This window comes from Propithecus coquereli, unplaced genomic scaffold (assembly GCF_000956105.1).
Source record: "Propithecus coquereli isolate 6110/MARCELLA unplaced genomic scaffold, Pcoq_1.0 Scaffold137, whole genome shotgun sequence".
Lineage (NCBI taxonomy): Eukaryota > Metazoa > Chordata > Mammalia > Primates > Indriidae > Propithecus > Propithecus coquereli.
Window position 1 is genome coordinate 6500621 of NW_012137969.1, and position 15670 is coordinate 6516290.

A 15670-nucleotide genomic window follows, 5' to 3' on the forward strand; every position below is an offset into this window, starting at 1 on the left:
TTTTTTTTTTTTTTTGGTATTCCTTAGCATTTAAAATTATCTTCATGTAGAATAGATCATGCACCATTTTTTTTTGGAGACGAGAGTCTCGCTCTGTTGCCTGGGTTAGAGTGTAGTGGTGGCATCATATTAGGTCATTAAATATGAAATATCCAATTTCAAATCAAAAGTGTAGTTTGTTGTATCTCAAATAAGAAGCAGTACAATTAATCAAAGTATACGCCTAAATGCAACATGGTTTTGCCATCTTAATGGTAGCTTGTTTATGCCAGCAGTAAAGAAGCCTGGAGAGTGAGTGGCGATGAAATCAAGAAAGGTGTTTTCCACAGCTTGTTGAGAACTGAATATTTTTCCTTGCAAGAAGTGGTCAAAAGCATGGAAGAAGTGGTAGTCAGTTGGTGCAAGGTCTAGTGAATTTGGTGGATGACAGAGTTTCCAAGTCCAGCTGCTATAGTTGCAGCAGCGTTGTTCGTGCGACATGTGGTCGAGCGTTGTCTTGCAAGAGGATTGGCCTGTCTCCGTTGACCCATCTCGGATGGTTAATCACAAGCATCCTCATCATTTCATCCAGTTGGTTGCAGTAGACATCTGCTGTAATCGATTGACAAGGTTTCATGAAGCTGTAGTGGATAATACCAGCCCTGGACCACCAAACAGACACCATTTGCTTTTTTTGATGAATATTCGGTTTTGAACTATGTTTCAGCACTTCATCTTTATCCATCCATTTTGCTCAATGCTTGCAGTTGTCAAAAAGAATCCATTTTTTATCACATGGAACATACTGTGTAGAAATGGTTTGCCTTTATGTTGCGACAGCAAAGAAAGGCAAGCTTCCAGACAATTTCTCTTCTGACGCTCATTTAATTCATGCAGAACCCATCTATCCAGCTTCTTTACCTTGCCCATTTGTTTCAAATGGTCCAATATTGTTGGAACACTAACATCAAACCTTGCTGCTAATTCACGAGTAGGTTGAGATGGATTCACTTCGACTACAGCTTTCAGCTTGTCATTATCCACCTTGGTCTTAGGTTGCCCACGTGGCTCATTTTCAAGATTAAAATCACCAGAATGGAACTTCTCAAACCATTGACATACTGTGCATTTATTAGCCACATTCTTCTGAAATGCTTCATTGGTATTTCGAGCTGTATGTACTGCATTGGTTCCACTATGGAGCTCATATTAAAAAATAACACGAATTTTTGACTTATACACGGTTTCACAAAAGTTTCTCTAAAAAAGAATTTCAAAGATAATCACAAGCCAAAACATGCATTTGAAAGAATGAGAATGTACCTTCACGATAAAAGAAAAAAAAAAACAAGAAGCGTCAAAATAAAATGCTAGAGATGTCAACTGTCAAACTTAGCCCTTAAGGAAATTGGACGTTCCATACCTGACCTAATAGCTCACTGTAGCCTCAAACTCCTGGGCTCAAGTGATCCTCCTGCCTCAGCCTCCTAAGTAGCTGGGACTACAGGCATGCACTACTACGCCTGGCTAATTTTCTATTTTTTTTGTAAAGATGGGGTTTCACTCTTCTTCAGGCTTGTCTCGAACTTCTGGCCTCAAGCAATCCTCCCACCTCAGCCTCCCAGAGTGCTGGATTTACAGGTGTGAGCCACCACGCCCAGCCAGTGCACCATTTTTTAACGTGTGTTTTTACATTTTTTGTTGCTTTCATTGAGATCTTTTCTTGTAGTGTATCTTCTAACAGTTCACATTTGTCACAACACAATAATAGTCACATCCAATCAATAGGAAAGTAACTTAGCACTCGCTCACGTCGGGACCAAGAGCAAGGGCTGTGGAATTTGATCTGATTTCAGAAATTGATTCTCTTATTTACCGAATCCACCTTCTTAGCTTTTCTAAGCCTTACTTCCCTACTCACTCTTATTTTTAATTTCACTTTTTTCTCTTTTTATGTCTGTGATTTTCTTTTTAGCCAGTACAACAAGGCAAGAAACTTTCCTGATTTTCAAAATGGGGGAAATAGCAGTTCCCACTTCATAGGGTGCCCTGATTGTCACGGGAGCTGAGATGTGGGGAGTACGTGTCATGGGGCCTGACACAGGTGTTCTTTGATAATAGCCGCTGTTTTCCTCATCCTCTTCTTTGCCATGGCTCAGGAATATGTTTACATTTCATAACTGAGCAACCACTTTGTAATGACCATCGTTGTCTTGCCTGTGAGTGCTTGCACTCATCCACGCTCTTTCCTGAGTGTGTGCCACATCCTTGAGCTTGTGCCTTTGTTCGTATGCCTTTGCACGCCCGCACTGGCCCTCGAGTTCCTTTATCCAGCTGTTGGCCTCACCCTCCAACGCCTGCTTGAAACAGTGGAATCCTCCACTCCAGGCAGCACGAGCCCCTCTCCCTGAGTTTTGGAGCCGAGGTGGTGCTGGTCACCTTGTGGCAGCTTGGTTCATGTGAATATTCCACATCCGTTCCGCTCTCCTCCCTCCCAGGGTGTTGTGGTGGTGTCCACCGCTCCCCCACAGTGGTGCTCGGGCAACTTCCTTGGGCTCCTCCTTTCTCTTGCTTGAATCCTATCACACGAAAGAGTAAGAACAGCTCCTCTCGTTTTAGGATTGTGCCTTATTGCAGGTTCATAGTGGCTTCACCACTGGGAATTTCTCCTCCCATCAGCCCCTTTGTCTGGTGTGTGTAGAGAGTGGGAGTCAGGTGCCTGCAGAGGTGGAGGCGCTCTGAGTCGTGGCCTTCTCTGTGGGCAGGCTCTGCCCTCCCGGTGGCTGTCCCTTCGTGTGTGCGTGCAGGCAGGGCTGGGCTGGGCTCAGGAGTGCTCTGTAAGTGTGCTGGGCGCAGCCTCCCATGCCACACATCCGTGCTGTGTCTGCAGCTCTGCCAGCTCAGGTGTCTTCCTCTGCCTGCCAGTCCTCTGTCCGCACCCCTCTCCACCTCCTGGGTACTCTGTGAGGACCTTGTGGGGTCTTCACCTTCTTGTGGCACATGGTCTGATGGGAAGACAGAAGGGGACACAGTGTAGGGCACGCTGTGACAGAAGACAGCACAAGGTGCCCTGCAAACACTGGACTTACCCAGTGTAAGCTGTACTTACCCAGGCTGGGGCAGGGGAGCTTGGCAGAGTGGCTCTGGGGAGGCAGTGTCCTCAAGGAAACCTGCAGGAAGAGCACGTGGCACCCAACCAGAGCCCAGTAAGGGAGAGAAGGCGTCTGAGCTGAGCAGACGGCTTGAACAAAGCCGGCTTGAGTAGGGTGGTCCAGGAGGGGCTGCTTCAGCAGCCAGTGTACTTCCGGAGGAGGCGTGCTGAGGCCGACCCCCTGCTGACTTTCCTCTTCTCTTCGGTGACTGGGCCTGATGAGGCCGAGGTCTGCAGCTCACCTGGTGTCCAGCCCATGCCAGGAGAGGGCAGGAAGGAGAGGAGCAGTGCTGTCCAGCCTGCCAGGTAGGGCTGTGGTCATCACTGTTCCTGGAAGCTGCAGCGTGCCAACGGCTCTTCTCTGGAAGATGCTTTTTGCACATTTAACATGGTTGCATTTAAATGGGACTTTTTCTATTAATGTGACTGAAAGTTTGGGCTTAGCTAGAGCCAGGCTCCTTGCTTGTGTGTGTGTCTCACTTTGGGGTACCAGTCTCAGACAGTCTACTCTGAAATCCATTTCCTATGAAGGATTTGTGTAATGAGAGGGTTTTGTCAGCAGCCTGTTTCTTCTGGTTGCTGGGTGCTATTGGCATTGCTGAGAGGTGGGGCTGTCCTCCAAAGACGTGGTGATGTCTACACAGGAAGGGAGCTCGGGAAAGAAGGTGGCCCATAGGGACAAGCCTGCAGCTGTTTGCATGGCAGCCCTGGGCAAAGAGGGTGGCCTGGGGGATATGCCCACAGTCTGCAGCGCATCTCTTCTTCAGTGTTTGCAGGACACCCACAGGGACTCCCTGGGATAGTGTCATCTCAGAAGTGCCACAAGCCCTATCCTCTGTTGTCCCTGTGGGCAGGCCTGTGCCTCTGTCCTGGTGGGCTTGGTCTCTGAGGGTGCACTCTCGCAGGAGCTGCTGCGCACACTTGTGTACTCTCTTGCTTTCTGCACACCACTAGGGTGGGCCTCGCTCCTATGTCACACTTGTTTGGTAAATCAGAGTCTAACCCTGGCGTCAGCACAGAGAATGTATTTAATATTTTCAGTGATGAGCCAACATGCGAGGTAGGGAGGGGCCGTTGTTGGTACTGTTCAAATTTGTCTTGGGTGTTGCCTTTATTCCTGCCTTGGCCACAGGTTTGGGTTCGTTCGCCTGGTTTGAATATAGGACCACATTAGGTACGTGTGTGCTGTGTGCCTTCTCTCTCTGAATTTGCATAAGAAACCCTGAGGGTAGGAGTTTTTATCCCCATTCCTGGGTGAGGAAGTTTAAGCATAGAGACATTTATAGAACACGCCACTCAAACAACAGCAGAACATACATTCTCCTTCACTGCACATGGAACATTCTCTGGGCTACACTATATGTTAGGCAAAACGTGTCAATAAATTTAAAAAGGTTGAAATTTGACCAAGTATGTCCTCCTACCACAATGGAATGAAATTACATTTTGATTGTTAGATATTATTGATTAATAACAGATGGAAATTTAGAAAATTCACAAGTTGAAAATTAAACAACATACTGCTAAATAATATGCCAAAGAAGAAATCATAAAGGAAATTAGAAATTGTTTTGCTGTGAATGAAAATGAAAACACAATACATCAAAATCATGGGAGGCAGCAAAGGCAGCGCTTCGGAGGGAAGTTTATGTAATAACTGCACTTGTTTACATTAGAAAAGAAGAAAGATCTTAAATCAGTAACTTTGCTTTTCACCTTAAGAAGCTAGAAAAAGAGCAAACTAAACCCAAAGCAAGCAGAAGGAAGGAAATAATAAATATTACAGACAAAACAATAGAGAAAAATCAACAAAATAAAAAGTTCTTTGTAAAGATGCATAAAATTGACAAACCTTTGGCCGGACTGACTGAGGAGAGGAGCGAGAAGATTCCTGTTAACGAGACGGAGAGTGAGCGTGGGGCAGTCGCCGAAGAGAATGCTATGGACCGTTGGACGCCAGCAAATAACCTAAACGAAATGTACACGTTCCCAGAAGTGCATAAAGTGCCAAACCTGACTCAAAAATAATAGAATATCTGAATAGGCTTATAATAAGTAAAGAGGTTGAGTCAACAACCAAAATACAGCAGTGCCAAGCCCAGAGTCAGGCGGCTTCACCAGCGAATTCTACCTCACATTTGAGGAAGGAGTTAACACCGATCTTTCTCAGACTCTTCCAAAAAATAGAAGAGGAGAGATCACTTCCTATCTCATTCTTTGGTGTTAAGACAACTTCAAAAGAATGAATTTGGAACCCTGCCTTACACCATTTGCAAAAATTTACTCAAAATGAATCAAAAACCTGAAGGCAAGAGCTAAGACTATAAGACTCTTAGAAGGGAACATTGGTGTAAATCTTTGTGACCTTGGATTAGGTCATGATGTCCCACATATGATCCTAAAAACACAAGTAACAAAAGAAAAGCTAATAAAATAGGCTTTACCAAAATACAAAACTTAAGTGTATCAACGGACATGATCAAGAAAGTAAAAAGTCCACAGAATAGGAGAAAATATTTGCAGATCATGTAACTGATAAAGGTGTAGTATCCATACATTTGATCAGGGTCTAGGATATACAGTTCTCACAACATCAAAAAGATAACCTGATTTAAAAAATTAGCGTGGATGTGGAGAAGTGGCGCAGCTGCTGTGGAGGTGATGAGCCCGTGTCTCTCCACCTCTGGGTGCGCACAGGGAGGGGTGGAAGGAGGGACTTGAGCGGGTGCTGTGGACTGTCGCTCATGCTGGGTTCACAGTAGCCAAAAAGCGGAAGCAGCCCAAACATCCACTAGGATAAAGGGATAAATAAAACGTGGTGGAATCATATTGAGACTTAAAAAGGAAAGAAGTTCTGACACCTGCCACAACGTGGATGCACCTTGAGCCAGTCGCAGGCAGACTCTGATTCCATTCTCACGTGGCCTAGGTCTCTGAGCCCAGTGACTTGGCGTGTTTCTGTCGCCCTCGGCCTCGTGATGGAGGGAGCACTCTCCTGGCCCCTTTCCTTGGCCCCGCGCCTGTTACAGCCCCTTCCTCTTTCTCCTCCATGTCCAGGGAGGGCTCCAGCAGCTTTCGGTGTTATTGGGGCCTTGGCAACAGGAAGCTGGAGGGGCAGATATTCCAAGCTGTGAGGTAAATTCCGAGTGTCTGTTTCTAAGACATTGATTAAACTGATGGTAAATTGCCCACTGAACGGTGAAGTGGGCAGCGTCAGTCCTCTACAGTGGCTCAGGAAATGGGTGTTCTCGGGTGCTCCGCTCGCGAAGCTGTTTCCTGCCTTGGAGCTGCTCTAGCAGATGTGCCCGGGAGGGCGTCAGCATAGCAGCCGCTGCCGCGCTGGTGCGCAGAGTCTAACAGACAGCGCACGTGGGGTGTGCGCGTGCCCACTGCCCCCTGCACTGGCCCTTCGCCACGCAGCCAGGTCCCTTCCAGCCCCTCCAGGGAGGGGAAGTCACCAGTCCTCTTGGCCTCCCCTGCCTGTGGCTGTCTCCACAGTTGGTCATTCTGTCCTCTGTGGACTTTTAGGAAATGAAGTAAGGATTCATAATCACCACAAATCTTTATTTTCTACAGTCTGTTCAGAACCTACAAAATATTTTTTCTGAATTTTTGGGGACCAGAATCTTTCAAATATTGTTAAATATCCACAACGGCTCCCTGCTCTTGCCCAAGACTTAGTTCAGCACACCTTTTGGGTGCGGATGAGATGCCATTTGTCGATGTCCAGCGAGAGGTGGAACTGCCGCATGGACGTCGGTGCCCCTGTGGTGTCCTTTCCCTGCGAGCTGGATGCACGTGGAAACCCAGGTCTTAACTAGAGGAGAGTCCATACAGTTTCTAAAGTGGGTGGTGGGCTGGCCCCTCCCCCAGTGCCTTCTGCTCGGTACCCCTACCCCACTCCTGGCCCATGACAGAGAGAGAGCTACCTGGCCTCGTGGCTCCCACAGCTCATCCCACCAGCCCCTGGTGGCTCTTGATGAATGTTACTCCGGTTGGGTTTTGCTTGATACAGAAACCTGCAGCCCCCTGGCCTCCTCTTCAACCTGTGCAGTTTTGCTGTGCACTGTCAGTGTCCCAGTGCAGGGACGCCGTCTGCCGTCTCCCTCACTGTGATGTGAGGCCCTGATCAAGGGCCACTTTTTTTTGTGGCCTTTGAGGATGCCTCTTCCAGGGAGCCTTCCCCTGCCTCACTCGGGAGCAGCTTCACCGTCCCAAGACTCACAGCTTTTCCTGTCTGACCTTTTTTCTTGGCTCTTGGGGCCAGAGCCTTCTTTTGTTACTAAATAAACTGCAGAGTGCATCATCACCGGGAACACCCCTCAGCAGTCCATAAGAAGGTATCCTGGCAGACATTAAAATTGATCAACAAAAATTACGTAAAGATTAAAAGGAGCTTCTGCTAAATGTCAGGGAATATATTAGTTTCTTTACAAATTGCTTTTTTCCAAAGAATTTTGAGAAGCAAATGTTGGTTGTCTGGTTATAGTCCTGCTGCTGGCAAGTGGCAAAGTCCAGGTTTGAACGAGGTTTGTCCCAAGGCTTGGCTGACGTTCAGTGTTCGCTCCTCTTTCGTCCCTGCTGCGGGAATCAAGGTGCAGTGGGCTGTCCAGCTGCGTTTGGAGTCTCCTAACAGCCTGCCCCGTGCTGGCTCCACCCCCGCCCGGCCACCTTGTGCTCCTCTGCTGACTCACCTGCCGAGGGGGCGCTGTCAGACCCTCAGTGAGAATCTCACCCCCAGCCTGGGGGCGTTTGCCCAGCACCTCTGAGTGTTGTGTAAGCAGAGAAGTGCTCCAGCGATTCCGACAAGCACGAACCTTGCCTTGTAAAGGTCATTTCTGTCTTAGTCAGTTCTTAAAGTTCAAGAGGAAATAAACTGCTTAGAGCTGGCATTTCTCAAGTCAAGTGTCAGCTCTCCAAGCCCCCAAGCCTGGAGTGAGGAGGAAGTGAGATTAATAAAGGAGTTGCCGTGTTGACATAGTGATCGGTGAGCGGATGCCTCCCTCCACTCAGCTCTCACTAAAAAACAATGAAAGAGGAACTAATAATTTTTAAAATCTCATTTTCCCCTTTGATTTTTGTTACTCAGTGTGGGATGTAATTTGGAGATTTCTTTTTGTTAGCAGAGTGACAGCATTGAATCTTCAGCCTGGTCACCTGGGGTATCACAGCAAGGAGATGGCTCATCCCCCCGGAGCCCTGTCCCCTGCACACCTGATTGAGGGCTTTGGGAGTTCTCTCCATGGACGACGGCAGAGTCCCCATGAGGGAGCCACACCTAACTGGGCACTGACTGCTTGTGCTTTGGTCGAGGACAGCAAAATCAATGGGAAAATAAACAGGCCGAATGGGCTTTATTAATCAGGCAGCACCACAACTGCTGGAAGGATTATGTCGAGCACAGGTGTCGATCGAAGGCTGAGCTGAGCGCAGGCGGTTGGCTCTGCTGGGCCGCGTGCTGCCATCGATTGCTGCGGCGCTGGAACCTCAGCGTCAGAGCTGCTAATTGGGCTATTGGGTGATTCCAAAGAGAGACGTTGGTGAGATTATTCTGTCTCATCTCTTAACTGCTTGTCTGATTTGATGCATGATCTCAATTAAACCCTGTGTCTGAGCCCCTCGCTTCTCTGCACTGCTGGCCTGGCTCTCCTGTTGGATCTGCTGCCTTTTGCTCGTGCGAGGCTCTCATGCGAGCGCCAACGGGGACACTGGCCCGAGCCCAGCCCTGTGCTAGTGCCGCGACCCCTCTGGGCGGCTGCTGAAATCCCTGCCCCAACGTTCTAGTGAGCTCACGCCCTCCCCGCACACTCCCTGACACATGCACTCCTGACCCTTGCTGACACACACACTCTTGTTCACACTCTCGCACTGGCACGTGTGGCCCTGTGGTCCCCCTACCCTGTGTCAGGTGTTCTCAGGAGCCTGTTCTCTGCTTTTTGTTTTTCAGTCTCTCATTTTCCTTTTCGTAAGTTCTCCTGTTTTGACATCTTTCCTCGTCACTTCAACTTGGCCAGGTTTTGGAGTCCTCAGCCCTGCCACCAGCCTCTCCTGCCCGCCATGGACAGACCTTGCCTGGCACTGGCTGTGGGCTCAGTGCAGTGGCTGCCCCAACCTTGGGCCATCTCTGACGTCCCTTCCTCTCCCAGGGACCCTTGAAGCCCACACTTCCCACAGGTGGTTTCCTCCACCGGGGGTGTGTTAGGAGGAGGTTTCCCGGCTCACATAATGTGTTTAAGATTTGAGAAGGTTCGATAGAGTGGGGTTGATGCACGGACGCTCTGATTTTTGTTTCTGTTTAGCTCTCTTTGGAAGAACTTGATGGACTTTTGCTAGAACCCAGGATCCAGATGAGGGAGCGTAAGGAGCGCAGACCAGCGATCCCTGGCCCCACGTGGCCACTCCTGCCCACCTGCCCCTCGTCCATTGCCAGCCCAGAGCCCTTCTGCCTGGCCCCTGGCTCCCCTGTCCTTCGCACCCTGCCCACCTGCTCTGCTGTTCCCAACCCCAGCCCTGTCCTCAGGCCAAGGCCTCTTCCTGGGGCCATCACGCAACGCTCTTTTCCTTCTCCCTGGGCTCAGCTTTCTCGCCACCCTCTGGTGAGGGCAGGGGAGACACGGAGTCTGGGCCTTGAAGGCCGGGCGGGGGCGGGTCGCAGGGGATGGATGAGCCTGAGATGCAACGTCACAAGCGTGGGTCACATGCTGGCTGTGCACCTGTGAGCGAGGTACCCCCGGAATGCCACTCCACCTTAGAGCATGTGTGTCTTTAGCTGGAAAATGTGCCAGGCAAGTTTAGAACGTGTTGGTAGAAGTGACAGTTCCTCCTGCTTAGCCAAAGGCACTTCATTGGGAAGCTGAGGAGGCGACCACCTCTGTCTGCCTGCTGGCAGGCGCTGCTCGCCCTGCATGCAGCTGGGCTCCGTGCAGCCTGACCGACGCTGGTGGTTTCGAGCCACTAGGGATGGCCTTCGTGGCAGAGCCCAGGGCTGCTCTCTGAGCCCCACCCATGCTTAGAAGTTGGGGTCCCTGGGCTCCTGTGGGTTCTTGCAGGAAGGCAGGATGTGTGCACCCTGGGTGTGAGGGACCAGTGGGTTCAGGGCAGGGTTACTTTTTTGCTATGGAATTTGTGCCTTTGCTGTGCCTGTGCCCACAAGGTGCCTGTTGGAGCATCGTCTGCCTTGGGGCGGCACAGACCTCAGTGGGGCGGGAGCTCTTGTCTTTTGGCACCTCTGCTGGCATTTACAAACTCGTGTCTGTGCACAGGGGCAGGATGGGCAGCCTTCCTCAGCAAAGGGTCTGGTGGTAAATATCTTGGGCCTTTGGGGCCACACGGTCTCTGTCACAGGAAAGCGGCCGTAGACGATGTGTCAGTGAGGGGCTGTGGCATTGTGTTCACATAATGCTTTCCTTACAGGAATGGGCAGTGGGTGTTTGCTGACCCCAGTGGAGGAGGAGCATCTGCCTTAGTGGGGCTCTGTCACTTGCTGGCATGTGACCACTCCATCTCCACTGTCTGGGCATGAGTGGGCAGCACACAGACCCCACCTACGTGCACGACCGGGGCTGACATGCTGCCCCTCTCTCCCACCTCGGAGAAGGCACCTGGATGTCTCCAAGACACCTGTTGTGTGTCTCTGTGTCACCCTTGGCACCAGATTGTCTTAGCTATCCGTCTCCCATCTTTTTTCCTGAAAGCCGCAGCTGGAAGGTGCCTGGTGGTTGTTTAGTAAAGCCATGAGGGGCGACTCGCCCTCTGATCTCTGCCTTCCTCAGTTCCTGGGTCCTGAGTGTGGGGGTGTGAACTTACTGTCTTGCTGCTGCCTGGCACCCTCCCTGGACTCCCCACCTGTCCCCTGGAGGCAGCTCCACCCAGTAATTATAGGCTGGTAGCTGCTCAGCTAAATTGGATTATTCATTATGGTTGGGATTGAATTGAAATAGCAAAGGGCAATTTTCCTTCTCACATTTCAAGGTCAGATGTGAGTATTTACCGTGTGGCCTCTGTTTATCTGGGAATGCAAATTGAATTTGGTGATTCGGATTGATGAGCTGTTGGGAACAGAGAGCTAGTCAGAGGCAACGCTGGGGAGGAGGGAGCTGGGCCGGACTGTGGCCTCAGAGCTGCTCCCTCGGCCGCCCCTGTGATTGGTAATTATTTCAGCCTTTGCTTTTCTCATTCTCTGGTTTTGTTTCCGCTGTTTGGAATTTTTTTTTTTTCCCAGAGAAATGTGTAATGACACTTGGAAGCATTTAAGATCGGAATTAGATGGCGAAATAAAGGCAGCTGTGTGCCACACTGAGCCCGGGTGTCCTGGGGCGGTGGGGGAGCTGCTGCTTCTCGGAGACCCAGCCCCTTTCGGGTCTGAAGCTGGCAAGCGGAGGGCAGGAGCAGAGAGGAGCCGCTGCCCATCTCTGCCACCTCCGAGTACCCACCTGTGCCGTTCGCCATGCAGGCAGTGCCCTCCTAGGGGCCAGGACTCCAGGTTTAATGTGAGACGGGCCTCATCACTTCCTGCCTGGTGACCCTGGCGAGTCTTGTCATCCATGTGACTTGTCCCTGTGGGTTCTCTTGGAGATGAAGTAGGATTGTGTACATAGGAGCTTGTGTTCAACTGGAAAGCTCTGTGCAGACATGCTCAGGACATAACTTTCGAGTTCGAACTGTTAGGGAGACCCTGGCTGCCAACCTCTTTGCTTTCTTTAGTCCTGTTACATTCATAGAAATAAATTGTGCTGTGGTCTCAGCCGGCTCTTAGGGAGGTCTCTACAGGTGGAGCCATGGCTCCGCTGCCCCAGCTGGTTACAGACGGTGGACCCCACATCAAGGCAGCGTGTGGGAAGGGGATCAGTGCTCGTGGAGTACTTGCTCGTGTACTGTGCGTGGTACACACGTGTCTTAATAAATTCCGGTAGCTCCATCTGGTCCGGTTGGTGTCAATGAGGGCATGGAGGGTCAGAGAGCTCAGCCAGGTGCTCAGAGCCACTCACTGGCCAGGTGCTGCAGGGTCTGTTCCCATGGGCGTGGGATCCCCTTGGCCCAGTGGATTGCAGGGCATGTTTCCTTCCCCCCCAGAACAGCTGTGGATTCCCCTCTGGGGAGTGTCCCAAGGCTTGCAGCGAGTCTGCCTCTGCTGAGCTGGCCCCCAGGCGTAACTGAGGCTCCCATGGCAAGAGGGGTCCCATTCCTCGAGTTCTCTCTTGTCTGGGAAGTGGAAGTCGAAGCCTTCTGGGAGAGTGTTTCTGAAACCAGTTTGTGTTCTATCTAAAATGTTACCACCGTGTTGCCAAGTTGCCACGTGGCTCCCCGCCAGGCCCCTGTAAACACGCTCTGCGTGCATTTCTTGTGACTGGAGAACCCGTACATGTGGCTTGGCGGCTGTCCTGGCAGGCAGTATCTGTCCTGGCAGGCAATATCGCCTTTCAGAATCAGCAGATTCTTCCAGAGCAGGGCAGGGGCAGGCTCTCTTCAGCGGGTCCCAGCCGTCTGTGGGGCAGATCCTCCCTCTGCTCCCCCAGGCTCCTGGGCCTTCTGGGTCCTCTGCCACCTGCTCCCTGGAGCCTGCACAGAGTGCTGCCTGCCCTTCTCTCCGTTTGCTGACTTCATACCACCAGCTGCACACTGGCTGTGCCCAGTGGGTCACAAACCTCTCCGACACCTGGCTGGGACCTGCTGTCACGGCTACCCCTTCCTGAAGGCGCAGGCACCCTTCCTGGGTGCACTAGGGGCAGCTGGGCGTCTTGTGAGCAGCTGCAGGGATCAGCCTTTGCAGTCACACTTTGTACATTGGCTGGGCACCCTCGTGACCTGTGACAAGAGTGCCTTGTTGAAAACCTGCTCTGTGCCAGCACCTGGGTATAGAGTGGGGAGTACGACAGATAGACCTGCCTGGAGGACTGTGGTGGGGGAGCAGGCCCGGCACAGGTGCATGCAGTTGTCACAGTCCTGGCACGGAGAGAGAGGACAGGCGGTGAGGAGTGAGAAAGGTGACTTAATCCAACAGCATGGGAGGGAAGGCGGTCTGGCCACGCATGGGAGAGTCCTCAGGTCGGTGTACAGGGTGCCCCGAGCCTGAGGTGACAAGTGTGTGGCTGTCTGTGGAGTGGGAAGGAGCGTGCTTTGGTCGCTGCAAGGGTGCGCTGGGGAATGGCTGCTGGGCTGTGGGTGGGTGCAAGTGAGGCGAAGCTGGGCCTGGCCCCTGGGTCGCTATCCTGAGAACAAACAGCTGGAGGTTGACTGAGGGAAGCACAGGTGGGTGAGTTTACCTCCTCAGATGGATTTGGGGGCCGGGAGGACACGGGCTTGTGTTTGCTTTATGGGGAGGGGTGAATAGGGCCATGCAGGGCAGCAACAGGAGGCCTTGGACTGGGTGGGTGGTGCAGGTGGGGTGAAGCCCTGGCTCCAGGGGTGTGTGGAGGGTCTGCAGGGGGCCTGCATGTGGTGGGAGGGGCTGAGAGGGCCCTGGGTTCTGGCACAAGTGGCTGGGCAGGTGGGGGTGGAATTCAGGCGCTAGGAGTGTCCGTGGTTTGGCCTCATTTCTGAGCCACCTAGGCTCCCTCTAGCTCCTGACTGTCCCACATGCTGACTGGGGTTGGTTTCGTTGTCTCTAGACCCCCATCCCGACGCTGGTCCTTCCCTGCCTGTGCTCCAGGACTCCTCGGAAGGTATTTCCTTAGCAGGTGCTCCTGCACAGCCTGTGGGCCTTGCGGCTCCGTCTGTGCATGGCCTGTGGGCCTTGTGCCTCCATCTGTGACCTCTTGTCCAATTCCTGTGGAAGCGCCCTTGTCAGGAGCCAAAACTGGGAGCACAAGGAGCACAGTGGCCTTGGGGCTAAGGACAGGCCTCTGCGTTGCCCTGGGCCCAGGTGTAACAGAGCCTCTGGAGAGCTGGCAGTGCAGGGCGGGGAGGGCAGGCTCCAGGCCTCTGAGTCCTGCTGCCGGCCACACACCGGCAGGCCAAGGGGGCTCTCACAGCCACGTGCTTCTCTGTGCTCAGCTTTGTGACCTTTGTAGTCTTTTTTGAAAAATATTTTGGAAACTGAAGCCTTTCTTGGGCCACAGCTGGTGAAAAGGAGCCAAGCTTTGGCCAATAGGTCCCACCTGGTGGCACAGGGAGAGCCCTGTGTGGGCCTCACTTCTTCCTGCCCCCAGCCTGGTCAGGGGGTGACAGCTGTCTCCTGTGTTCTCTCAGACATTTGGCCACCGTGTCTGCTCAGGGCTTATCCTCCGGGCCATACTTGCAGAAATAAAGTCCAGCTCTGTGAGGAAGTTTGAGGGTGTGGGATCTGGCACCAGTGATGCCAGCCCTCTCAGGTCAGATCTCTAAGAATAAAGGTGCTCTTAGGGTTTTGCAAAAATTTGAATAAAATGATTATTTTCCTAGTTTCAGCAAAAGTGTAATTACTAAAATACACCTGCACATGCAGTTGTATTTATATCTTGGCCCACTGGCGACCACCAGTGGGTTCACACACGTGTCAGGTTAGTATTTTTGGGCAGTCGTTACAAATAAAGGTTTTGTATAATCCTGTGCTTGTGTGTAAACATCTCGCCCAAGTGTCACTGGTTAGAAGGTTGTCTTCATTTGGGCTCCTATAACAAATGCACCATAGACTGGGATCTTAACAAACTGTATTTCTCATGGTTCTGGAGCTGAGAAGTCCACAACCACAGCCCTTGGGTCTGAGGAGAGGTCTCCTGGTTTGCAGATGGCGGAGGGAGAGAGAGGAAGCAGATTCTGGTGCCTCTTATGAGGACACTCACGCCCTTGGGAGGACTGCACCCCCATGGCCCAGTCACCTCCAAACACCATCACACTGGGGTTTAGGGTTTCAACATGCAAATTTAGGGGGACTTGAGCATTCAGTCCATAGCCAAGGTTGTGCTTAGCTCAGAATTGTCATTTTGGATTTGGGCCTGGGCATGGCTGTTGAGGCACATTTATACCCTGTGTGTTTGTGTGCCTGGCATCGTGACGTGGGTGCGAAGCCCTTCCTTGCACCATCCTGAGTGTCGAGTGAGAGCTCCAGAGAGGGTGACTGTTCTTCCTAAGATGTACGGCACCAGCCTGTCCTGGTCCCCAGCGTTGGTGGCTTGTGTGCTGGACATCAGAGCCAGTCTCTCGTGGCCGCATCGCGGGCGGGTTTCTGCACCACAGGGCCCCTGTCGTTTCTGGAGAGTGTCTTGTGGAATCTCTTTGTACAGATGCTCCTCCCTGGCCTTGGTGAGTGCTCAGGGTGGCGGGTGGGTGTGGGGAGAAGACAGACGCAGAGCATGTTGGATGCCGGGGTCATGCAAGGGAAGAGCTGGATTGGCAGTGTCTCGAGGAAAGGTCGTTAAAATGTCTCCTGCCGCTTCAGAACGTATTATATCCTTTCATTGTTCCTTGAAAGTAGATATTCTTAGGCTGGGAGTGTTCTGATGAAGATTACATTAAAGTGGACGGCAGTGGCCTGTCACAGTGCAGAGCTGGCGTCTCAAAAGCCAGGCCTTGTTTCCTCAGCAGCTGTGGCTCAGAAAGCACTGATCGATAAACATGCCCCGC

At 51.7% G+C, this 15670-nt stretch overlaps 1 protein-coding gene across 2 annotated transcripts in view; it reads left to right on the forward strand.

Annotated features, from left to right (window-relative positions):
• MAD1L1 (MAD1 mitotic arrest deficient-like 1 (yeast)) overlaps positions 1 to 15670 on the forward strand; it is a 396911-nt gene that overhangs the window by 123037 nt on the left and 258204 nt on the right. The window lies entirely within an intron of this gene.